Source organism: Mandrillus leucophaeus, unplaced genomic scaffold, assembly GCF_000951045.1.
Source record: "Mandrillus leucophaeus isolate KB7577 unplaced genomic scaffold, Mleu.le_1.0 Scaffold1297, whole genome shotgun sequence".
Lineage (NCBI taxonomy): Eukaryota > Metazoa > Chordata > Mammalia > Primates > Cercopithecidae > Mandrillus > Mandrillus leucophaeus.
Window position 1 is genome coordinate 585514 of NW_012101251.1, and position 26207 is coordinate 611720.

Below are 26207 nucleotides of genomic sequence, written 5' to 3' on the forward strand. Positions count from 1 at the left end.
CCTCAGCCTCCCAAAGTGCTGGGATTACAGGGGTGATCCACCACGCCTGGCTCTAAACAGTTTGCAAAGCAAAGGAGTCATGCAAACAGAGGGTGGGCTAGCAGTCACACCAGAAATACAGCTGTTACTTGCCTGGTAGGGTGGGCAGCATCACCCCTGATTCATACACAGGGCTGTCCTGCAGAATCTATATAAATGCAGCAGTTTCTTCAAAGGGCCATTCCCATTACCTTGACAGTGAGGGGCAATTGTGCTGCTGCCCTGCCCACCTACAGTTCCTTTTTTTTTTTTTTTTTTTTTTTGAGATGGAGTCTCACTCTGTCGCCCAGGTTGGAGTACAGTGGCACAGTCTCAGATCACTGCAAACTCTGCCTCCCGGGTTCACGTCATTCTCCCGCCTCAGCCTCCTGAGTAGCTGAGACTACAGGCACCTGCCACCATGCCCGGCTAATTTTTTGTATTTTTAGTAGAGATGGGGTTTCACCATATTAGCCAGGATGGTCTTGATCTCCTGATCTCGTGATCCACCCGCCTTGGCCTCCCAAAGTGCTGGGATTACAGGCATGAGCCACTGCACCAGGCTATACTTCATCCTTTTTATTGCATAGGTTTTTGTTTGTTTGTTTGTTTCCTAAGAGACAGAGTCTCACTCTGCCATATAGGCTGGAGTGCAATGATGTGAGATGTGAGCATAGCTTACTGCAGCCTCTAATTCCTGGGCTCGCTCAATCCTCCCCCCTCAGCCACCCAAGTAGTTGGGACTAAAGGTGTCGGCCACCACACCTAGCTAAAGTTCTTTAAAAAAATTCATTAGAGACAGGGTCCTGTTACACTGCTCAGGCTGGTCTCAATCCCCTGGCCTCAAGCGATGCTCCCACTTCAGCCTCCCAAGTAGCTGAGATTGCAGGTGTGAGCCACCACACCTGGCCACAGTGTAGTTTTCAAAATTTCATTTTAACTCTTTATTGCTAATACATAGAAATACATTTGGTTTTTACATATTGACTTTGTAGCCAGAAATTTGTAAAACTCTTATTAGTTCTAATCATTTAACTGTAAATCTAATCAGAATATATTTGTATATAAATTATGTAATTTGCAAATAATGACAATTTGTTTCTTCTTTCCCTATATTTTTACTTTATCCACTCGAATTCTTTTTCTTGCCCTACTGTGATAGCTAGGATTTCCATTACAACATTAATGCAGTGGAGATAGCAGGTGCCCTGTCAGTTTTCACCATAAAGTATAGCATCTTATCACATATTTGAAAAGAATATTGAGGGTTAAATTAGGTTGTATGGACTAGAAAAGCTATAGGTGTCTTTGCAGAAGAGACCTATAGTTAAGGAAGGCTCTTGGTTAAAATCTTGAAATCCAGACTGAATAGACTTTGCACAAATAAGAAAAGCCATACCAGGGCAGGAGAAGGGGAATAGCAAGAAAAAAGTCAGGAATGAGCATGACATATGGGTGGCAGTGTAAGAAAGCTTAGTGTCCATTTTGATGAAATCAGCAAATCCTATCAGCTCAATCTTCAAAATACATTTAGAATCAGACAACTTCTTACTACCTTTATCACAGCACCCTAGTTCAAACTAACATATCTCTTGCCTATCTAGATAAAGTATCCAGATTGTTGCAAAAGCCTCCCAAGTCTCTGCCTCAGCTCTCCCTTCTACAGCGTCTTCTCCATGTATCTCTGTGATACTCCATGTCGTATCATCCAGAGTGATACTTTTAAAAAGGAAGTTAGTTGATGTCACCCCTTTACTCCCAACCCTCTAACAGCTTTCCATCTCACATGGAGGAAAGCTGAAGTCCCTATAGTGGCCCACAAGACCCTACATCAGGGTTTCTCAACCTTGATACTACTGACATTTGGGGCCAGTTAACTTTATTGTCGGAGTGGGGGGCGGGGGGGCGGTGTCCTGTGCATTGCAGGATGTTTAACAACATTATAGGCCTCCACCTACTCGTTTCTATGGCATGCCACCCCTAGCTGTGACAATCAAAAATGTCTCCAGATATTGCCAAATGTCCCTTAGGAGGTAAAACTGCCCTCAGTTGAGAATCACTGGCCCGCATGATGCAATCTGCACCATACCTCATTCAACCCGACTTCAGTCATACTGGGGTCTTTACTATTCTTTGAACACACGAAACATGTTCCCACCTCAGGGCCTTTATAGCTCTTCTTTTCTTTGCCTGGCATGCACTTGGCCCAAATAGCTACATGGCTCACTCCCTCATTTCTTTCAGGTTTCTGCCCCAAGGTTTCTTACTGGAGAGTCATTCGATGACTACCCTATATAATAGCAACCTCTCCTACCATGCCAGCACCCTGTCCCCTTGGCCCTGCTTTACTGTTCTTCAAGCATTTAACACACCTGATATTCATTTTCTGTCTCCCCCAACTAGAATGTAAATGCCACAAGGAAGGGACTTGGTCTGTTTTGTTCACTGCTGTATCCCTAGTGTCAAGAACGGTGCCTGGCACATGGTTGATGTGCAATGCATTGTTGAATGAATGAACAGGAATGGTGGATAAGTGGAGCCAATTAGAGAGCAGTGACTATCACACTAAGTTGCATGAATCTTTTCTAAAAAGTTAACCATTAAGGTCTTTAATTAAGGGAATGGACTATAAAACCAGCGTTATAGAAAGATTAAACTGGTGGAGCTGGGAATGATGAGTTAGAGGGAAAGTGACACCAGAAAGAAGGAAAACCTATTAGAAGGCCATTGCATTTACTCAGCCACATTACGATGAGGGCCTAGTGGTAGCAATCAGGATGCCCAAGATTGGAGAGAATATATATTGTACAAGTAGCTGCCAGATGCATGAAGAGCCATGACATGACTTAAACTCCATTCAGGCAGATACACATTACCCACGCCACATTTCCTGACACACTCCACATCCTGCAGATGGCCCAGCCTTTACAGACCTCCTGCTCAGATGGCTACTGTGACATCTGCACATGTTCTTCCTATGTTTCTGCAGCTTTGTTCCATCCCACATGTGGCCATTGGGAAAGTTTTCCTCAAAAAAAAAAGTGATCATCCTTGGATACAATTAACAGTATCACCACCTGTCAATGGCTTTACCTCCTTCCTGTTGTTACAAAGGCATTTTTAAAATCTAAAGTAATTAGCAGTATGCAGTTATTTATGGTTAAAAGGAAACAAAGGGCCTCTAAAAAGTGGGATCATATCACTCACTTATTTCAATAAACAAATCAGTCACTCGTTTCTATAAACAAACCCACAGTATTTCTGTGTTACACTTTAAATCTAGAACTGGGGGAGTCTCTGAGCCTCATCTGGCTCAGGAGGCTTCCCAAAAAAACAAAAAATAAATCTAGAACTAGACTTGGCCTTCAAGATTCAGTAACAGTTTTTTGAAGCCCAACCCTAGTTCTAGATTTAGTTTTTATTTCTCCCTCATTCTTTCAACTCCCATTCTCTCACTATGCTAAGGAAATAGTGTTATTTAGGAATACCACTATTAAAGTGCACATTCACCACTGCCACCCCCACCACACAAATAAGATGGATATTATTTATTTATTTATTTATTTAGGGGCAGAGTCTTGCTCTGTTGCCCAGGCTGGAGTGCAGTGGTGCAACCTCGGTTCACTGCAACCTCCACCTCCCAGGTTCAAGCAATTCTCCTGCCTCAGCCTCCTGAGTAGCCAGGACAACAGGCGCCCGCCACCACACCCAGCTAATTTTTTGTATTTTTAGTAGAGACGGAGTTTCACTGTGTTAGCCAGGATGGTCTCGATTTCCTGACCTTATGATTCGCCCATCTCGGCCTCTCAAAGTGCTAGGATTACAGACGTGAGCTACCACACCTGGTCCAAGATGGATATAATTTTTATATTACAAAAATATTTATAATTGCACTGGAATCTGTTAACCTTCAGACAATTCCTTTAATGCTTTTATTTATTTATTTATTTATTATTTTTTAATGTAGACAAGAATGAGATGATGATGCACTGACATACCTCCTTTTTTACTAACACAAAGGGCAGCTATCTGAAGCACATTTTTCCAACATGGATCTTTTCAGTTAATAATATACCTCAGAGATCTTTCCTGTCAACATGTACAATTCTTACTCTTTTATGCTTTTATACTTACTATACTATTTTAACTGCTTCAGAGTATTCAGTTATGTGCATACGTACAGATGTGGATATGAATGAGTGTGTGTGATAGTGGTTAAGAGCTTGAGTTCTGGAAGCAGACTGCCTGTCCCGGAATCCTGCTCTGACACCTTCTATATGACTTTAGACCAGTATCTTAACCTCTGTGAGTCTCATTTTCCACATTTATAATAAGGTCAAAGTAGCAATGCCTATGACATGGAATTGTTGTGAAGATTAAATGAGATAATTCATGTCAGACATTAGAGCCTGGCTGCCACATAGTAAGTGCTTAATAAATGTTAACTGCTAGCATTTTCATTCTTGTCTTTGCTGCTATTATTATTCCTAGTACTGCATTACTGATAAATACTTGATTTGTTTCCAGGTTTTTGCTATAACAAACAATGCAGTGGTAAATATCCTTGTACATAGATCTTAAAATAACTTGGGGGATGTGTATCCCTGAGTGCAAACTCCTATGAACAGAATTGTTGGGTCAAAGAGTATGCAGCTAAAAATGTTGCCAAATTGCCCTCTGAAACAGATATTCCAAATTACATTCTTACCAGCAGTATAAGAAGTATATTACCTTACATCAGCCCTCAGTATTATCAAATTTCTAAATGTTTACCAATCTTATACTTAGTTTGACCTGCATCTTTTTAGATATGAATGAGGTTAAAATCCTTTTATAGGTTTATCACTTATTTTTTTTACAAAAAATAATATATATTAATAATTTTTTACAAATAATATATATTTTTTACAAATAATAATGAACTACTTGCTCATATCCTTTGCCTGTTTTCTACTAAGTTATATCTTTCTTACTGATTTCTAAGAGTCCCCAGTGCCTTGTAAATGAAAATACTGACCTATCAATTTCCAGAAACATAGTTTCTATGGAAATTAGATATAACTGTGAATTACTTACATTCACTTGATTTTATTTTGTAAATATTTTAAAGCTCCCCCACCTCCACCGCCCCTGCCAGTCTCTTGAGCATTCCTACCTAAAGTCACTTGGGGTCAGGGATTATAACTTCTATTCCTTTATTTCCGATTGTTCCCTGTCCCTCTAGTAGCACCGGGCTTCTCTGCCAAATTCAGTGACTGGTGGAGGGGCCTTGCTATAGAAATTTCAAAAGAGTGGATTGAGTCATGGTCCTGAAACATAAGCCACACATTAGATTATGTGAAGGCCTGGAAAACAAGAAAACATGTCCAGAGGCTAAGCAGGCTCCTTCTATGCTAGGCACATCTCCAATGGCAAGATGCTTAAGTCTGTTGTAGCAAATAAGAAGACTGACCTGTTCACATGGCATCTGACAGGAAAACGTGGAGCCAAGAACTTGGAGCTTTTTGGAATCCGTTCATCTATAAATCTGTGGCTCTTTAGAACTTTTTCCAAATGGGGGCAGTGATAATGATAATGTGACTATAATGTGGCCCTTGTGAGCTCAGTGTCCAAAGTAATAATACTTCCAGCACCTTTTGTAGGGCACCTGCCGTGTGTGAGTACTATTCTAGAAATCTTACACACATCCTCTTTCTTTCTTGTAGGGTCCCTTCAGGGGTTGTTATTTCTACTTTAAAGACAAGAAACGGTGACTCAATGTAGTACAGCACCTTGTCCTAGTCACACTCATAGTGCAGCACAGAGGTGGATCCTATTCAGGCCTGAATACCCCAGCCCCACACACTGCTTTGCTCTACTGTTCACTTTGTACATCTGTAGTAGAATTTTTTTGCATTTTGCCTTGTATATAGTTTCATTGTTCTTCCAATACTATAAAAGTCCTTGAACTCTGGAACCAGACTGCCTGTAGGCAGAAACCATGTCTTTTTCACCTACCCTCCAAGCAACAATCAGCAAGGCTATTGAGGTCGACTGGACTTGCCCCAAGAACACTTCATGGTCAATGTCTGAGTCAGGAATTGACTTTAGCCAGCTCTGCCCTCTGTTGTGAAGCCATCCTAGAAACCAGTGCCTCCCATCTGCGCGTGCTTTCTAGCTCTGAAAAAATACCAAAAAGTCCCTGGATCTACTAGAATATAGCTTTGGGAAACCAAGAATGCCTGCAACCCCTGGTTCAGCAGGTACTTCAATGCAGAGGGCCAATGTGGGCACAACTGCACTACCAGCTTCTGAATGAATGTTCTGATGGGAAGTGAGCATCCTTTCCCTTATGTTTTGTGCTAAGAATACTGTAGTGTTCAAGCCTAGATACTTTAAGATATATAGACATTTGGAAAATAAAGAAAAGGACAAATGAGAAAATAAAAATCAACAGTAACACTATCACCCAAAGCAGCCATTATTAACATTTGGTATATATCCTCTCAGCTAAGCTATACATTAAGTAACATGTACTTAACAATGGGATTATGCATATTACATTTGTAACAAGCTTAGTGCCATTTCGATTGGTTATTCCAAATCTAGGGGAAGCCTATTAGACAAAAGTACTCCCCTTCCTGTGGCTGTGATTTAGTGGGGCTAGAGGTAGGGTTTAAATCATAATTACACTTACTTAATGTCATTTAAAATGTTGCAAAGCACTCACATCCTACTGAGGAATCTGATAGTGCTGAAGCAAGACCAGAGTCTACATCTGTACTCCAGCCTCAGAGCCTTTCCACAATGCTTTTCAGTTCAGTGCTATCATAAGCAGGGCTAGATGATCTAATGGCAGAGCCACATGGGGTCTTGGTTTTAGATGCAATCTATCTGAGGCATTCTTGTTAATATTATTTAACAATTAATTTTTAAGTATTTTTTTCATGCACAGGAAACAAAGTCCAAAAGATACAGAAGAATATACAGTGAAAAGCATGCCTCTCTCTACTCCCCGGGAGGCATCACTGTCAGCGATTTCTTGTGTATCCTTATCTGAAGCATTCCGAGTTCAAAGGGCAGGCAAGCATTTGCAGAGGTCATCAAGGGCATTTTCCTCTCTCGCATCAGTATTCTCTGCAGAGGTCATCCTGGTAACCAGGCTTCATAACCCTCTACAATATTCCAAAGGAATATCTCCTCCTTTCAAAGTGCATGGTGGATGTATCCTGAGGCAGGGTCAAAACCACCCACTGAGACCACCCCAAACAAAGAGGCAGAGCTGCTGTGCTGCCAGAGGAACAGACTTAGGAAGGCCATGGCTGAATCTGGACCAGTCTCAGAGTCAGGAGACTGAGGCCTCATCTGGTCTCTGCTATGGATGGCCTGTAAGCAAGTTACTTAACCTTTCTGCCAAGTCCCTTCCTTGTCTAACAGGGTAAGATTATAATTAAGAGGGCGGCTCAAGGCCAGGCGTAGTGGCTCATGCCTGTAATCCCACTACTTTGGGAGGCCGAGGTGGGCGGATCACAAGGTCAGGAGATCGAGACCATCCTGGCTAACACAGTGAAACCCCGTCTCTACTACAAAAATACAAAAAATTAGCCGGGTGTGGTGGCAGGCGCCTGTAGTCCCAGCTACTCAGGAGGCTGAGGCAGGAGAATGGTGTGAACCCAGGAGACGGAGCTTGGAGTGAGCCGAGATCGCGCCATTGCAGTCCAGCCTGGGCGACACAGCAAGCAAGACTCTGTCTCAAAAAAAAAAAAAAAAAAAAAAAAGAGGATGGCTCAAAACAATTCCTCTTAAGCTTTAATGTGCATGTGAGTGACCCAGGGGATCTCGTTACAATGCAGATTCAGATTCAGCAGATCTGGGGTGGGGCCCAAGATTCTGCATTTTCAACATGCTCCAAAGACTCAAGAAGTGGCCCTCAACTACTGGCCTGTGACCTGGTCCCAGGACTAAGCACCTGGTAATGTTTACTTCAGAGCTGAGCAGCTCCCTCTGGAGAACGCTGGCATTCAATTTCCTAAGATTTTTATTTGGCCTCTGGTGCCTGGTGATGGTGCTGCTGCCAGACCCTGTGCGGAATGCTCTGAATATATGGTTCCTCTCTTAATCCTCCCAGCTACTCAGTGAAGTAGATGTTGTGATTATCCCCATTTCACAGATGAGGAAACTAAGGCTTAGAGAGGTGAACGTGCTCAAGATTACACAGCTGATAAGAGGCAGAGCAGGCCTTCCCACAGACCATCTGATTCTAGGCTTCTCGTGTTAACTCTAAACCAAAGAGCGAGTGGCATTCTCCATTTCAGCCTTGAAAGTGAACACCGCAGGAAGTGCTGTACCATGGGGCCTCCTCTTGTGTCTGTGTGGGAGGCGGACACTGCTGTCCATCAGCTCAGAGTGTCTCCTCCAAAGAAACGCATCTCAGCTTGCAAATCCTATACCTCCAATTTTTGTGAAAACCCTTCAAGGATTCTGACCACAGCTCTATCAGTTATGGGGCAGTGGGGCAGGAAGCCTTCTTCCACAAGCCGCTCTCTCCCCATACGAGAGGGTTCCTTGACTGTGAACAGCACTTAGATTGTGTCAGAGGAAAGCCATGGGCTTTAACAGGCCACATCCATTTTCATTTACCTTCCGAAAGAAGATTAAGGAGAAAATTCAATTTTGCCTAATGCCTCCCCCAAATGGCTAATTTATATGCTAATTAGCAAGATAGCAATCGATGAAACTGGTAATCAATATGATATCCAAGGCAATGGTAATGAAATTCATTCTGAGATGCACTGGCAGTGGAAATGAAGCAATTATGCAGAATAAATGGGGCATCTCGGGGAATAAGGGCCCCAGATTGCACTTGACTGCATTATTTCCCCTTTTACCCCTCCCCTCAGCCTTCCGCACCCCATTAAAATCAACTGTCCATTCAGATCCTTTGAGGTACCACACGCCAGCTTCTCACTCTCCAAATACCTGATCTTGCATTAGCCCTGTGGATCTGTGGCCCACCATGGGGGAAACGGAGCTACAGAAAACAACAGGCTCTGAGAAGACTAGGGATACGAACCCTGGAGGAGAAGCAGGGGCTAAATAGGGGCTCTTAAGCCATAGACGGAGTGGTGAATTCATACTTTACTGTCACACCTACTGAGGTTGGCTTAAGATTTTTTAATTCTAAAGCATTATAGATACCATATTGCCCAAAATTTCCACAACTGTCCTAATTTCAAATATTTTGTCCCACGAGTCCATATGTTAAATGATGTGTCCTACATAAGTCCAGTGAGAAGTAGGCCATAGCGTTTCTGTATGATTTAGCCTAGTACTAGGAAGTCTTGTTTCAATCTGGACATTTATTCCAGTGTTTCAGATATTTTGAAGGAGAGGGGAAAGGTGTGATTGCAATTATCTCTGGAGATTTAGGGGCACCGTAGTATCCATTTCACACTTTTCAACTAAGATAATGGAAATTTGTCTTTTACCCCGATGTCTGCTCATTGGAATCACTGGTAATTTGTCCCCGAGTTTTCTTATGAAAAGTTCTGAACATACCAAAAAGTTGAAATAAGTATACAGTGAATGTCACATGTATCCTGTCCGGATTCTACAATTAACATTTTACCATACTTGCCTTATCATGTATCTGTCTAACTGTCCATCCCCCTATCCATCATCAGTTCATCTTTTCTTAATGCGTTTCACAATAAATTGCAGGCATCAGGATACTTCAGTCCTAAACACTTCAGTAGGTATATCATTAACTAGAGTTCAATATTTATTTATTTATTTATTTTTCTCTTAAGGTAAAATGTATATACAACAAAATGCACAAATTTGAAGAACGCTATTCTGTAAATTTTGATAGAGGCATACATTGATGTAGTACAAATCCCTATCAACATCACCACAGAAATTCCCTCTTCCCCTTTCCCTGCCATTCCCCACCCCTTACCCCACAGAGGCAACCACTGCTCTGATTTTTTTCTATCATAGATTAACTTTATTCTGAGAACTCCGTATAAGTAGAACCATACAGTATGTACCCTTGTATAAGGCTTCTTTTATTCAGCATAGTATTTTTAAATTCATCCATGTTGTTGTACATATTAATATTTTATTTCTCTTTATTGATGAATAGCATTCCGTTGTGTGGATATACCACAGATTTGGGGGCTATTATGAATAAAGCTGCTATGAACGTATTTGTACAAGACTTTTTATGAACATATGTTTTCATTTTGCTTGAGTGAATTCCTAAGGATGGAATTTCTGGGTTATAGGGTAGATTAATGTTTAGTTTTCTAAGAAATTGCCAGACTGATTTCCAAAGTGGTTGTGCTATTCCTGGGAAGTGGTTTAAAACTGCTGTTTCGTCTGGGCGTGATGGCTCATGCCTATAATCCCAACACTTTGGGAGGCCAAGGCAGAAGAATCACTTGGATCCAGTAGTTCAAGACCAGCCTGGGCAGGGAAGCAAAATGCTATCTTTACAAAAAAATTTAAAAATTAGTCAGGTGCAGTGGTGTGTGCCTGTACTTCGGAGGCTGAGGCAGGAGAATCACCTGAGCCTAGGAGTTCCAGGCTGCAGTGAGCCATAACTGTACCACAACTGTACCACTGTACTCCAGCCTAGGTGACAGAGTGAGACCTTGTCTCAAAAAAAATAAAATAAAATAAAAACATTGCCTCTCTGCTCCCCCTACCAAAAAATTCTTAGTTAATTACTTGATCAGGAGTGGGGCCCAGGCATTGGTGTTTCCGACATGCACTGCTGTGGTTCTGATTTGCAGCTGGAGGAGAGTCACTGAAGGTTTAACATTTAACTCTAGTTTAAAGACATTTGGTGCCTATGATAAGTGCAAAACATTGACTTTTTTTTGTTTTTTACTTTGAAAACTGGCTTTCTGTTGCTGTTCCCGTTTTTCCTTTACTGTTTTTTTTTTTCTTTCACTGCTATAAAGACTTGTTGGTGTTTTTGGATTATTTGGACATCAGAATCCACCTAAGTCAAAAGATCTGCTTTTTAATCCCAGTTTTGCCACTTTGTAACTGTATAAGTTTGAGCAAGTTACTCATCAGTGTCCTTTTGTGTAAAATATGGTTTCTATTAGGTATTCCAAGGCTATGAAGATAAAAGCACCTGACTCAAAAATTTTCTGAAATTTACTATAGGACAGGAGTGGAAATAGAGTTATCCATTGCCCTCCCCAACCCCCAGGATACATGAGATTCCTTAACTCTGCCTTTCTGAACAAAGGCAGATTGACAGTTCTTTTCTTTGGTTTCATAATATGGTTCTGGATGTGAGGCCGTGAATGTCAGAGGTTGGAGAGCTGTCACCACTTCCTGTAATGATTAGAGTATAATTACCTCTTGTCTTACAAGTATGTAAAACTCCAAATCAGTAGGATAGGGATTTTGAATTGGTTTTCCATTCCTGATGGTGACGTGGGCTGATCCATCTCTTCATTGTCCCCATGTAACCCACAACACATCTTTGCAAGACTGCTGGTTAGAGTTGGTATTAAGAGAACAGTGAAGAGCTGTGCAGCAGCTGAGGTCATAGTTTATTCTTGCCTTTATTGGCTCTGGATTACTGAGCATCGAGTCAATAACAACAATGACAGTAAAAGCAACCTACCATCCGAAGCCTGGTCTGCTCATTCTGAGGAGACAGGCTCGGAGACTGTCTTCTGAGTCCACTTCATATGGTTCTGGTCCACACAGACTGCACTGGTCCCTGAGCACAGAAAGTTGGTGTGTGTGGCTCCTGACAAGATTTATATCAAATACTCAGAACTTATTGGAAGAAAAAAAAAGGTCTTATAAGTGATGTGGCTTCTCTCATTGTTTTGTTCAACCATTTAAATGAGGATTTTCCAGTCAGCACCAGAAAGAATGCACTTGAGGCCAGCATGGGCACAGATGAGGCTTCTAAATCAGGGTAGAAGTGCCAGGCTTTAGCTCATTTCTAAACAGGAAGGCTGAGGATTCTCCTTCACACCCTCCCAGACAACTACTGAGCATGCAGCATGCATTATTTGCTTTCCTAGGAAGGTAGGGTTTTCAGAGTATTCGAGGTTGTTCTGGGCACCAGTTATCAGTGATAACTAACAAAGATCCAGGGAAAATGATGGCTGCTAACGAGCTTCTTTTCAAGTTTATGACCTCCCTGAGTGTCTGTCTGTGGAACTCTCATGCTTTTGTAAGGGGGTACAGGATAGAGGGGACAAGGGAAGAGATCAGATGGCCTGCTATCTGAAGCATGTGCCTGGCTTCAATAGTCCCCTTTTGGGTTGGTTTATTCTGTAATGTGTCCCCTGAGAAGACAGACTAAGCAGCCTGGGTTACCCTGCAATTTCTCCAAACTATTTGCATGAAATACTGCAGGCAAAAAGCCCAGCCCCTGATTGGCTGTTGCTAGGTAACAACATAATCATCAGGAAATTAGGCTGTCCTTTTTTTTTTTTTTTCCCCCAACACGGAGTATGTGTGTGATTGCAGTGTTGTGCAGGAAGAGAGAGGGAGTGGAACAAAGACAGATAAATGGGATGATCTTGAAGGCGGGGACACCACAGCCACAAACCTGCATCCCACGGTAGGACAATCTGCTTTGGGTTGGGCTCTTTACTCAGTCAAACCAATATTGGTACATTTTCTTTTTTATAACAATGGCAAAGCTAGGAGGGCCCTGCAGACAGCAGGAACAGGAGCTATAATAGAAGCAACTTTTAGATTTGAAGTGCTTTTTAGAAGCAAGATGTAGTATTTAATATGTGGGAATGACTCTAGCGAAGTGAATAAATGAGTGTGTCTGGAGAATGTATATAGGCAGGTAAGAATCCATTAGTATGGCTGTAGAGCACCTGCAAGGAACAGAACATGAGAATGCGCATGTAAATGAGGCGTGACAGAAAAATCAAGCATGCTTTAAGATAGGAAGCCCATAAACTGAAGTTTAGAACTGTGTCTCTTATGACTCCGCCAGTGTTTAGCATGTGGTCCTCATGTTAGGACCTCATAGACTAGACAGGTGGATGAAGAGGCAGCAGTCTAAAGAGAGCATATGTGTATGTGCATGTGTGTGTGTGTGTGTGCACGCATGTGTGCACACAGCTGAAGCACCTAGTTCATTTTCAAGATTGTGTCCTGAATAACAGCGTGCAGAGCTCTGGCAAGTACACGCCACACCTGGATGCTTCCACTGGGTAATGAATATCCATGAAGACCCTGAGCACTTTCCTTTCCCTCTGTGCTAGCCCCAGATGGCTTTCTCGCCTCTAACCTCCCTTATCTTGCCTTCCTTTTGAGTTCCCTAGCAATGACCCTGCCCTTACACTAGAGCCTCAGTTGCAATACAGCATACTTCATTGGCTTGCTACAAACCCAGCCAAGCTAATTGCCTTTTGCCATTCATTGTCTGCCAGATTAACGACTCCTTGTGTGTCTGATTACCCATCGCCTCCTCCGAGATTCTTCTGTGTACTCTCTCTGGCTTGTCTTTCCCTTCTTCCGTCTCCTCAGCTCAGCCTCTTTGAGCATCACATCTGAATTTTTGGAAGCTATTTAATTTAAATGATAAAATAGGAGCATTGCCTTTTTTTTTTTTTTTTTTTTGCCTGATCAAAGGGAATAGTATTAGGCATGATGCAGAGGGGACCATTTTGTAGGAGTGGTAAAAAATATGCAGATATATCAGAAGCAAGACAGAGTATGTGCCAATAACCAAGACTCAGAAGAAAAGATCTTTCCAAGCATGCAGTCCCCTACAGCGATTTGCTGTCTCCAATGGGTGAGCCTAACAAGGCTCAAAGCTCCTGCCCTGAAGGAAAAAAGCCATCACTAACGTACAGTGGCTCAAATCCCTTTTCTGAGTACATGTTCTAAATGGAATGAACTTGATGCTCTGCAAAGCCTTTAGGACTTGAAGTGCAGATCATCTTCCTCTTCTGTCTCCAGTGGTGACTTTCATTACCTTTTAGTTCTCAAACATTAAAATAGAGAACAATCTCTCTTTCACTTCTGCTTCCCCACCATTCTCCAAGACAGTGGTTCTCAAAGTGTGGTCCCGGTACCAGAAGCCTCAGAAGTCTGGGGATGGGTGGGGCCCAGCAATCTGTTTTAACAAACCCTCCAGGTGATTTTGATATACGCTCAAGTCTGAGAACCACTGTGGACCTGAAAATTTGCATTTTTAATAAGATCTCACTCTTTGAAAATCTCTGCTCTAAGAATAGAAAAGATGGGACAATGTGTAATGAGCATGATCTCATTCCACTTAGAAAGCACCCTCCCCGTTTCCAAAGTCCCAATCAAACCCGTCTTTAAAGATCCACCCCACATGAAACTTTAGCTGATGCAAGTGAAAGTTATCACTTGACGGCTGACTGCATTTCAGGAGTGCACAAACTAAGGGCCAAATCCAGGCCACAGAGTGTTTATGTAAGGCCCTCAAACTAAGAGTAGTATTTGCATTTGTTTAATGGTTGAAGGGGGTGAGGAACTGAAGAAGAAGATGCAGCAGAGACCATATGTGGTCTACCAGGCCTAACCTAGATACTCTACAAGGCCTAACTAGATACTTTACAGAGAAAAAAAAAGTGCTGCTCCTGTTATATTTATTTATGTACTTTTCTTATGTTTCCTCTTAAACTGTTAACTTCTTAAAAACAGAGTCAATATCTGAGTCATGTTTGTATTGCATTCAGTCCCAAACATACAGTAATTGTTCAGTAAATATGGGAAGGGGCGGATGGTGGTGGTTGTACAGCTGACAAGTGTTGTGGGAATCCAAAAGAGATGGACTTTTATACTTGACCACTTTGTGGCTGTCCTATCCTTAAAATAAGAACAATGTTTCTCTCCACCTTAAGTAGATGATGGGCATCCAGAAGTTCATACTAATGGAATTTACTCCAGTAACTAAAATGGTGAAAAGCAGTTGGGAGCTGCCCTGCAGCTTGAAAAACAAGATTAGTATTGAAAAAGTCCATAAATGGATAAGTTAAAAATAAGCAAAAAGCTTAAAAGTTCAGGTGGATTTCTGATGTCCAGTAAAAAGTTTTCATGTAATTATATACTACTGTGGTTAAAAGAACCCCTAGTGGTGATGCTGCACGAATTCCACCTGCCCCGTGGTTGCCCAGCCTCTGCTTGAACACCTCCACCGACTAGGAACTTGCTTCCTCACAGCCAGCCCCACTCTACTTTTTAAACAGCTCCAGTTGTTAGGAAGCACTTTTTTTCTATTCAGTTGAAATCTATCTTCTTATAATTTCCACCCTGTAGTCCTAGTTCTGCATACTTTAATTTCAAAATTAGCTACCTACATTTTATAAATATGATAAAAGAAGTAGGGCAGAGTTATGCTTGACTGGAAAGAATGGAAGGTTGAGGGGAACCTATTTGGATAAAGGAAAATTTAGATAACTTTCCCCTGCAAATAGGGAACAGGTTAGAAATACAAGAAGCTAAAGACCAAGATGTATGCTAACAGAGGAAAGGCAAACTTATGAGTATAAAATGGAACAGAACATTCCAAATATGGCAGGAAGCAAAAGGCCAGTGGTCACAGTAGATCACAGGCTGACCACAGATGTGCATGCTATGTTTCTGCTTGAAAGGAATGTTAATAGCAATTAAAGGCTATTATTTGGAGCAAATGAGAGTAAGGAGGCCCCAGAGCTAGGCCCAGGGGACTCTGGAATTGCTTTGTGATTCCAGAGCTATGAAACAGCTGCCAGGACAAGTTGCTAGGGCAGAAGCAAGCAGGAGGAAGTGTCCTGGGAAGGGCTGAGCCCTCTAAGTGGTGGCTAGGCCAAAGCAACGAGGCCTTCAAAAGGGAACTGTCCCAAAGAAGATGGAGGAAAGGAGTGGAGAAAGGAAGCTAGAAGTTCAAGTTATACTCCTGTTTATAATGTAATGTAGGCTTAAGATTAATCCAAACACCCTAAGAACTAATGAAGCATTACATGAACAATATCCCCAAGAATAATGTGTCTTGAACGTTCACTACTCTGGATTTCTAAAATGCTTTTACTGCACAGAGCTTGGAGTTGCATGGGGGATTCAGTCTAGTAATAGCAATCACCAACTAGCTTCTAGTCTCTCTCGCTCCCCCCACACCCTGCCACACAGCCACTACATGCACAACCCGTGGCTTACGTCTGTCCTGGTTGTCACTTCTTCCAACTTCATCTGTAGGTGAGGGTTTATTTATTTATTTATTTATTTTTTTTTTTTTTTTTAACAAGAACATTTCTTGGACTTGAGAGGACCTGGGCTTTTGGGAGCCTGGTGGAAAGTTTATGCCCAAGCCAGGAGTAACAGTGTAGTCAAAAATTGTAAGGGATTAAAAGCCCATGTTTGAGAATCTTCCCTTCTCCACATTCAAGGCACTCCCACGTTACAACCTGGACATGAGCTCCAGATTCAGACTCTATTGGTTTATGCCACTTCATAGTTTTATGATCTTAGAAAAGTTACTTTACCTCTCAGAACCTGTTGCCTCATGTAGTCACTGCTCTAAAGCAATGCTGGAAGGATTAATCAGGCAGAGGAGAGTTGATCATGATAGAATGATGCCCATCTGTGCTGCACATGGTGCTAGGTGCTGTCTTTCTATGTATTTTTTAGGTGCTTGCATTTTCTTATTTAGTTTTCCCAGTAACTCTTCATAATTGCTGTCATTGGGCCGGGCGTGCTGGCTCATGCCTGTAATCCCAGCACTTTGGGAGGCCGAGGAGAGCGGACCACCTGAGGTCAGGAGCTCGAGACCAGCCTGGCCAACATGGTGAAACTCTGTCTCTATTAAAAAGGCAAAAAATTAGCTGGGCATGGTGGCGCATGCCTGTAATCCCAGCTACTTGTGAGGCTGAGGCAGGAGAATTGCTTGAACCAAGGAGGCGGAGGTTGCAGTGAACCAAGATCACACCATTGCACTCTAACCCGGGCAACAAGAGCAAAACTCCGTCTCAAAAAAAAAAAAAAAAAATTGCTGTCATTAGCACTGTTTCACAGATGAGGAAACCGAGGCCTGTAGAGGTTAAGTAACCTGTCTCAGGTCTTCTAGCTGGGACAGAGACAGGAATCGAGACAGTTTTCTCCAACTATGAGGTTCCTCCTCTTTCTTATAAATTATGATGCCTCCCTGAGCCTATGCCCAGCATGTGGTGGGCATTCAGGAAAGGTGGGCATTCTCTATCCCCTCTCTCCTGTGGGACAGTTGTTTTTGTTTTGTATTACTTTTCAATTAAATAATTGCAAATGATTTTGTAAACATTGCTAACAGGACCAGCCTTATGTGTAGATAATATATGTTGACATACTTATGAACAGGAAAGGCGTGTGAATGTTAGACATGCCCCAGTTATTACTCAGAGTGTGTTTCCGGGGATACCAGGCAGGGCCTGAGAGAGTTCTGGTTGACACGTTTGCCTTAGACTGACGCTGCTGCGGGAGATGACTCTTGTGAGACAGGCTAGTAAACAGAAGGCTATGGGAGCCAACTGAACTTCATAAGAACTGACTGGCCCACAGAGGCCTGGACTGGAATAAGCACAAGTAATTCTGCCTCTTGTGCATGGACTTTGAAACCTTTGTTTCCCATCCTACACCTGCCATTTGCTAGCTCTGGGGCTCCGATAAGTTACAGGGCCTCTATGAACCTCAATTGTCTTGTGAGAAAAATGAGGAAGTAATCTCTGTACCAGAGAGTGGTTGTGAGGAATAAATGAGATCATGTCCCTGAGCGAGCAATAAACGGCAAGAATTATTATCATTTACCAGTGGCTGGCCTGAGAACACTGGCCTCCTAATGGATAAAAGACCATCTACATACCTAATTAAGGCCCTTGTGGTGGGAGACACCCCATCTATCCCTGGCAGTCTCTCTTCAGAATATATCAAAGTGCTTAAAGCCCCATTCCCTTAGTCTCCTTATAGGGGATGTAAAGGGAAACTCCAAGGGAGGCAGGCTGTATCCTTGGAAGAAGCTCTGGGGGGAGCATGCTCAGATCTTCACAGGAAAACAGGGCACCCAGTACAGTCACTGCTTCTCTAGGGCACTCTCAATGCTAGTGTTCATGAAAGTCAGCAAAATCCTTGACCCCAGTGTTACAAACAATTAAGTGGTACCTGTAGGGCCACTGGTAGGCCTAAGATACAGCCCAATTTCAGGGGTGGAAGAAGAGAAAAAGGTCAGTAAAAAATTTCTAGGTAAGTGTTTAGGCCCTTGAACTTTATTCTGAAAGCCTGATAATTAGCCATTTCCCATGATCCCTGTGTTGGCCTAGTCATACTTGTCAGGACATAGCAGTGGCAGAATGGCCAGCGTACTACGGTTTAACCATCAGGCCAGTTCAAGGCTGAGCAGGAGCAGCAGAAAGTGGCCAGCTCTAGAAATAGCAGCTCTGTATATGTGTTATGTGCACATGTGCATGTGTGCTGCGTGTGCTGTGTGTGTGCTTTGTATGTGTGCAGGGTGTGTGTGTGCACACTGTGTGATGTGTGTGTACACTGCTGTGTGCTTTGTGTATATGCTATGTGCACTTTGTGTGTGCACTGTGTGTGCACTGTATGCTGTGTGCACGCTATGTGCACCATGTGTGCCTATTGTATGTGTGCTATGTGCTTTTAATATGTACACTTTGAGTGTCTGTGCTGTGTGTGTGTGCTCCATGGGGAGATTTAGTATGGAGAGATTTTGTTTTTAAGATGGGTTCTCACTATGTTGCCCTGGCTGGTTGTGAACTCCTGTGCTCAAGCAGTCTTCCCATCTCAGTTTGGATAGCAGGGATTACAGGTGTGCGTCACCACACCCAGCTTGGAGAGATTTTTGTAGAGGTCTTTTTTTTTTTTGAGAAAGAGTCTCACTCTGTCGCCCAGGCTGGAGTACAATGGCACAGTCTCGGCTCACTGCAACCTCCACCTCCTGGGTTCAAGTGATTTTCCTGCCTCAGCCTCATGAGTAGCTGGGATGATTACAGGTGCCTGCTACCACGGCTGGCTAATTTTTGTATTTTTAGTAGAGACGGGGTTTCACTATGTTGGCCAGGCTGGTCTTGAACTCCTGACCTCGTGATCCGCCCGCCTTGGCCTCCCAAAATGCTGGGATTACAAGTGTGAGCCACCACACCTGGCCAGGGGTCTTTTTTTTATAGCAGTCTTTTTTGTGGCCTTGGCTACTGAGATTTCTTTGTACAAATCCCCAAAATGCATACCATTACAAAGGCTAAACAAGGAAGAGCTGACTGAGATTATAGCACAAAAAAAATTTACTCTGGGCCCGGAGCAGTGGCTCACGCCTGTAATCCCAGCACTTTGGGAGGCCGAGGCGGGCGGATCACCTGAGGCCAGGAGTTCAAAACCAGCCTGGCCAACATAGTGAAACTCTGTCTCTACTAAAAGTACAAAAATTAGCTGGGTGTGGTGGTGCAGGCCTGTAATCCCAGCTACTCAGGAGGCTGAGGCAGGAGAATCGCATGAACCTGGGAGACAGAGGTTGCGGTGAGCTGAGATCACGCCACTGCACTCCAGCCTAGGCGACACAACAAGACTGTCTCAAAAAAAAAAAAATTTACTCTGTTACTAGACGCAAAAAAGTAACTAGAACTGAGAACACTGACTATAACCAGTGCTGACTATAACTGGCTTGGATAGTGATCTTATTACAGGTCTCTGTTGCCCACAGGGCCTGAGACCAGTAGGTCTCCAAATATAACCCAAGACCAGCTGGTTTCAAAATCTAACTTTGAGTTTATTGAAGGAAATTATAGTATCTTTTTTCTCTGAGGGAAAAAAAGTCACCTTCTATCCTACCTTAATGTACTCTCTTTGTAATCCATGCTTAAGCTGTGCTGGATATTTTAAATGCATTGTTTTACCTATTATTTAAAACCAATGAAGTCTGCACTCTTGTCCATTTTACAGAAGAGGCAAATGAGGTGCAGAGAGGTTAAGTAACTTGGCCAGGGTTGCATTCTGCCCTGGCAATGTTTGCTCATTTTTATGGAGTAGAACGTCTCTCCCCTTTTCTTTTTTTTTTTTTTGAGACGGAGTCTGCTCTGTCGCCCAGGCTGGAGTGCAGTGGCCGGATCTCGGCTCACTGCAAGCTCCGCCTCCCGGGTTCACGCCATTCTCCTGCCTCAGCCTCCCGAGTAGCTGGAACTACAGGCGCCCGCCACCTCGCCCGGCTAGTTTTTTGTATTTTTTAGTAGAGATGGGGTTTCACCGGGTTAGCCAGGATGGTCTTGATCTCCTGACCTCGTGATCCGCCCGTCTCGGCCTCTCAAAGTGCTGGGATTACAGGCTTGAACCACCGCGCCCAGCCTCTCTCCCCTTTTCTAAACCCTCTCTCACGATACTTTGCGTTTGTGATTTTTGTTTCTGAAATGCTTTCTCCTATCTATGTTGTTTCATTTTCCAGAAGCTCTGGGAGGTCGGGGTGAGGTATTATCATCTCCACATAATGCTGCTGCCTAGCTCTCACCTGGTCAATGTATGGCTGGGTCTAGTCCCGGCCTTCCGGCCAGGACCATCTACATCTGCTCTTTGCAGTGACCACAGTCCCATACTCATCGCTCCAACACCACTCATCTTTCATTTTCCCCTCCCACTCCATTCCCAAATCAAAATTTACCTGTCCTGGGCCCTATTGAGAATAGCCATCTGGACACACAAATTTGAGTAAAGGTGCTAATGGCTACTAATAGTTTCAAAGGTCCCTTCTCAGATAACATGGTATTTCCACAGCATGCTTCAGTATCTTAACCTCAGGTTCCTCATCAGGAGGTGAAGAGCTTCCCAAAGAGCTTCAAGCTTTATTCATTCCTCATTAATAAAATCTTACTGTTGCTGGCTCAGCACCATGTTAGGCATTAGGAATCTAAAACTAATGGAATCACTGCCTAGTGAATAAAATCAGCTGTCCTGCCATGCTATTAAGCTCAGCAGAAGGCACCAAATCCAGGCTGGGGTACAAAAAGGAAGTCCCTAAGAGGAGCAGATGTTACAGCTGAACTGCAAAGGGTAAATGCGCTCCGGCCAGGGAGATGGGGAGTGAGGGGCCTGGGGAGTGGCCCAGGCAGAGGGAGAGGTCTGGGCAAGGGATGAGACAGCATGTGACTAATTCTGGAATCAGCTGTGTGGGCCACGTGGTAGGCAATGAAGCTAGAGAGAAACAGGAAGATCCCTAAACTGAGTGCTGCCAAGATTGTCTTCTTTCCATGTGGAGGTATTTTGAGGCTTCAGCAGGGAAGAAACTATGTTTGGTAACTCTTCCCATCTCAAATTCTAGTCCCTTTTAGCAGGGACTTCATTATGACCATCTTAGGGCATGAATGGTGACTGCCCCTTTTAAATCTCATATTCAAATTGCCCCTTAAAGCAGTGGCTCTTATACTTCATAGGCATCAGAATCTCCCAGAAGGCTGTGAGAACACAGGCTGCCGAGCCCCACTCCCAGAATTTCTGATTCCATAGGTCTGAAGTGGCGCCTGAAAATTTGCATTTTTGGAGAGTTGCCAAGGGACCACATTTTTGAGAAGCCTTGCCTTGGAGCATGCAAAGCTGTTATATTAACAAGGCTGTTTTTAATGCCTTTGCACCCTTTTTTTACCATTAGTTTCAGTTGACCTTTTTAGGCTGGTCAGGTTGAGTATCAGGCAGCATAATAGTTCCCTAAGGCCGCCTTAACAAATTACCACAAACTGGGTGGCTTAAAACAACACAAATGTATCGTGTTACCGTTCTGGAGGCTGGAAGTATGAAATCCAGGTGTCGGCAGGGCCATGCTCCCCTGAAGTCCTTTCTCGCCTCTTCCTAGCTTCTGGTGACTGCAGGTGTTCTTTGGCTGGTGGCAGCATAGCTCCTTTGCCTGCCTCCATCTTCACATGGCTGGCTTCTGCCTGTGTGTGCCTGTGTCTTCACATGGCATTCTTTTATAAGGACACGACTTGTATTTGATTAGGGGCCCATAGAAGACACAGAATGTATTTTGCCCTGCCTTACAGCAGTGAGTACAGAGCTGCCCGAGTCTAGACGAACTCATCCATCCCCTGTCCCCAAGCACTCAGCGTCTGCACAATGTGGCTTTCACTGTACATCCCTTCCAAAGGACAGCAAATCCTTCTTTTTCCTCCTCATATTCTTCAGCCAACCAGCACCAGCTTGTAATAGAAATCCTTGATATAACCTGCCTTTTATAAATTAGGAAGAAAACAGTAAGGTTTCAGAAAGAGTTTATTCATTTACATTTATAGTGTTTTGCTTCACAATGAAATCATTCTATTTGGATTGCTAGGACTATATGACCAGCTTCAATTCATCATCCTTCACTTCTATTTTCGTTGGCCTTCATTTACTTACTTTGGTTTCTAGAGACACTAAAGGTGGCAACATGCAGAGGACAGGGGTGAGGGATGGACCTTTTGAGACAGTTTGACCTGCATCCATTTGGGCTGCTTCCAGTGAGTCCGTGCTTCAGACTGGAACAAATCAGGACACTTACGTTCATGCAGCAGCTGGGAGGTGCAAGGAGGCCTTCCCCAGGCCCCCTAAGTCTAGGGAGTCTGAATCTTCTGTTGTTACTGCCTTATGCCTCTGGCGGAGAGGCAACCAGAGAGGAGAAGCAGAGCCACAGCAAAGGAATACGTTCACGCATCTCTTCAGACTCTCCGTACCAAGCCGCCACATGATAATACCAGCAGCCACGATGGGACTGACTAGACTTCTCATTTCCTGCCCAGCTCTGATACCATTAGGAAAAACCTCACCCTGCCTTACCCCAGGGCTTTAGGCTAGATTTGGAGAGTGGTTTTCAGTATCCTTCCCCTCTGCTTTCCCGGAACCTCTGTCACAGCCGTAATCCACAGCAAATGGATTTCCCTGACACTGGGGACAAAGGCCTAGTGTTTCGTAGACTTGGCGGCTCCTGGGAGGGCAGAACCATCAGCGTTTCTCCAGCTGCTGGTCTCAGGCCCTGTGGGCAGCAGAGACCTGTAATAAGATCACTATCCAAGCCAGTTATAGTCCGCACATCATTCAAAGTGGCCCCTTGCAGTTAGGAGCGGAGAAGTGACTGAAATAGGAATCACAGCCCTTCAGAACGGGGACTTATACAAAACCACACAGTGAGTGGGAACCCAGAGAAAAACAGACTTCTAGCTCTGGATGTTAGCCATTAATGAGATTTGGCTGTGATTTATAATGGGAGTCCACAGGGATGGGTGGCCTTGGGGAAGAAATACGGAACTAGTTAGAAGGAAGAGAAGGGAAAAATAAGAGTAGGAATTCAAAGGAAATTGAAAAGGGGTGGGTAGAATGCTGAAAGCCTAGATACTGTGAAAGTTTAAGGATTCAGATTTTCTAATGTAGGTCACCAGAGGGAAGGATGTAAGGAGAGTCCACAGATGCCGCAGTAGCCCTCACTGAGACTCCAAAATGCCTCCGCTACTCCCCAGCAGCCAGAACTTTGAGCGGAAGGAAGGTGGGAGGGGGAAGATACGAAAGCTCTGGTTCAAAAGGGGAACTATAGGAAAAAAAATTTTAAAGCTGTTATATGGGACACTTCCTAATTGTGTTTCCTTCCAACTCAAGTTCCCTTCAACTAGGAGAGCAATAATAAAGTGACATATGGCAGGACCCTAGCTTCTGCTTTCTCTGCAGGGCAAGCTTCACCTCTCTCATTGATAAGTCGCTACCACCATGCGGGCAGGAGGTTTCCTGAGGTGCCTTCCATGGCACTGGATGAGAATCAGGGGAGCCATATCACCCCAAGTCACTTACCTCCCCCACACTGGGTCTCCATTCTTGCAAGGGAAAACAAGGGAGATGATGGTAATGTTCGATTTCTCACACTGGTTGATGGGTACACATGCATATTACCCTTTATATACACATTACATACAGAGAATATTTTGTAAGTATAAATGGACATTAATTAACAATTAGGGAATTACATTCAGAGGTCTCAGTTTGTTTTCAACTGAAAATCAAGTATGTTTTGACATGGACTTTGCCCAGTGTGGTTGAAATAATGGCTCAAGGTGAAGTTGCAGAGAGTATCACGGGAAGCACTCTGGCTTTGAAGTCAGACCTGGTTTTGAATCCCAGTTCTGTAATGACCTTACATAAATTGCTTAGATATATTTCTCATTGACAAAATTGGGATAATCATACCCACACCATAAGGGAAGTCATAGCATCTGTGATAGTGCCCACAGTAGTGCTTACCAGTAGTAAGTGCTCAATAAATAATCACTATTATTAGTATAGACACCATTGATGGAAGCTACTGAAGTGAAATCACAGCTAGTTGATGTTTTAAACTAGTTGGTGAGAAATTTGTGGACGAGGTAGAGATTAAGCTTTCAGATGAGGAGTGGGATGGAGTATGGTGCATTTCAAGCAATTTTATTCAACAAACATCTATGGAATGAAGCACAAGGTATTAAGGGAAAATATGACATAATCCCACCCCCAAGCGAATCACTTTCTTGTAAGGCTACATTGTAAGTGCTAGGAGAGAGCCAGGCACAGAGTGCTCTGGGAGCAGCCATCCAGCTGGATGGCTTAAATGAAGACATTGGAACCTAATTTGAAGGAAGCAAGAGGAGAAGGGTTGAGGGGGTTGCATTCAATGCATATTTCACAAGACAGACTCAAGAGTTTTGAAGATCTAAGGAGTTGGTTACATGAAAAGTTGAAGGAAGGCATTTCAGGGGAGGGGAATAGTGTGAGTGAAACCACAGCAGTAAAAACCACAGAGGTAGGAAGTAGCAAGGCACCCAAATTTCAAACGACCTGGGCACCTTGGTCATAATGCTGAGACCAGAGACAGTGGAAGTGTGGAAAATGAGGCCAGGAAGGCAAAATGGGTCAGATCATGGAGGGTTTCACATACTACATGGAGTAGCTTGGGGGTTGGGGGCACTGGGCGGGCCCAAGAACAGGGGTAATTCAACACATGATGCAGGGACAAATGGATATTCACATGCCAAACATGGAATAACATATGACCCAGAGATTTCACTGCTAGGTTACACCCAACAGAATAGAAGCAGGGACTCAAACAGTCCGTGGCATATAACCCTTATATTGCCACGTTCATTCCACTGCAACATTATTCACAGTAGCCAAAAGGTGGAAACCACCCAAGCGTTCATCAACAGATGAACAAACACAATGTGGTGTGTACGTAGGTATCCAATGGAATACTATTCAGCTATCAAAGGGAAAGAAATTCTCATACATGCTATAACATGAATGAACTTTGAAAACATTATGTTAAGTGAAACAAGTCAGACACAAAAGGACAAATATTGTCTGCTTCCACTTAAATGACCTATCTAGAACGGGCAAATTCATAGAGAATGAAAGTAGATTAGAGGTTAGGGGATAGGCAGGGGACAAGGGGCACTGAGGAGCTATTGCTTAATGGTCATAGAGTTTCTGTTTTGGGTAATGAGAAAGTTCTGGGAATAGATGGTGGTGATGATTGCACAACAGTGTGAGTGTAGTTGATGGTACTGAATTGCACACTTAAAATCTAGTCATATTCTGACCTTTATTCCTCTATCCTTTACATGAGTATTTGAGAGAGAGAGCAGTCAAGAGAGTGAGAGAGCACACTCAAAAGACAGCCACAGCTATCAAAAGTGTGAGCTAGAACAGAGGGGCAAACTGGGGACAGAGAGCAATACAAGCATGCGCTATCCAGGGAGTAAGAGAGAGTGTGTGTGTGAATTAAAGAGACCTGCTGATCAAGCCTGGGATGGCAGATGCTCAGAGAGGGGGAGACCATAAGCGACAGGAGAGAGAGCTGGAGCATGTGCAGCAAGGGTGCGGGCACTTGGGAGAGCCACAGGGAGCCAGAGGCAGAGGGAGACTGGTCAAGGGCGAGCAACCCGGGAGGCAGCAAGAAGGTCAAGAGTAGGGGAGAGAGCTCATTAGAGGGAAATAGAACTACCAGTCTGGATCAATCACGGCGGGGCAAGAGGGAGGGGAGGACGTGCTTGTATTCGAGAGAGCCAAGGCATAGTGAGGGAGGGTGAGCACACTGAGGATGGGCCCACCCAATGAGCAGCTCTGAGAAATCAGTGGTGAAAGGGAGCGTGGCCACAGGTGTGAGAGAGGGCAGGGACCAGGGGCAGGGAAAGAGTGGGAAAACCAGGGACTGGGGAATCCAAAACTACTGACACAGAAAA

General features: G+C 43.6%; 1 protein-coding gene across 2 annotated transcripts in view; it reads left to right on the top strand.

Moving 5' to 3' along the window:
• The window catches only part of PHC2 (polyhomeotic homolog 2 (Drosophila)), a 111559-nt gene that overhangs the window by 29779 nt on the left and 55573 nt on the right, over nt 1–26207 (top strand). The window contains exon 1 of one of the 2 annotated variants that reach the window (XM_011972536.1): nt 12466–12601. The exons of the other annotated variant lie outside the window; for it this stretch is intronic. The gene's annotated coding sequence lies outside the window, so the exon portion shown is untranslated. Of the gene's footprint in view, nt 1–12465; nt 12602–26207 lie in introns of those variants that run through there. 2 annotated transcript variants of the gene reach the window in all.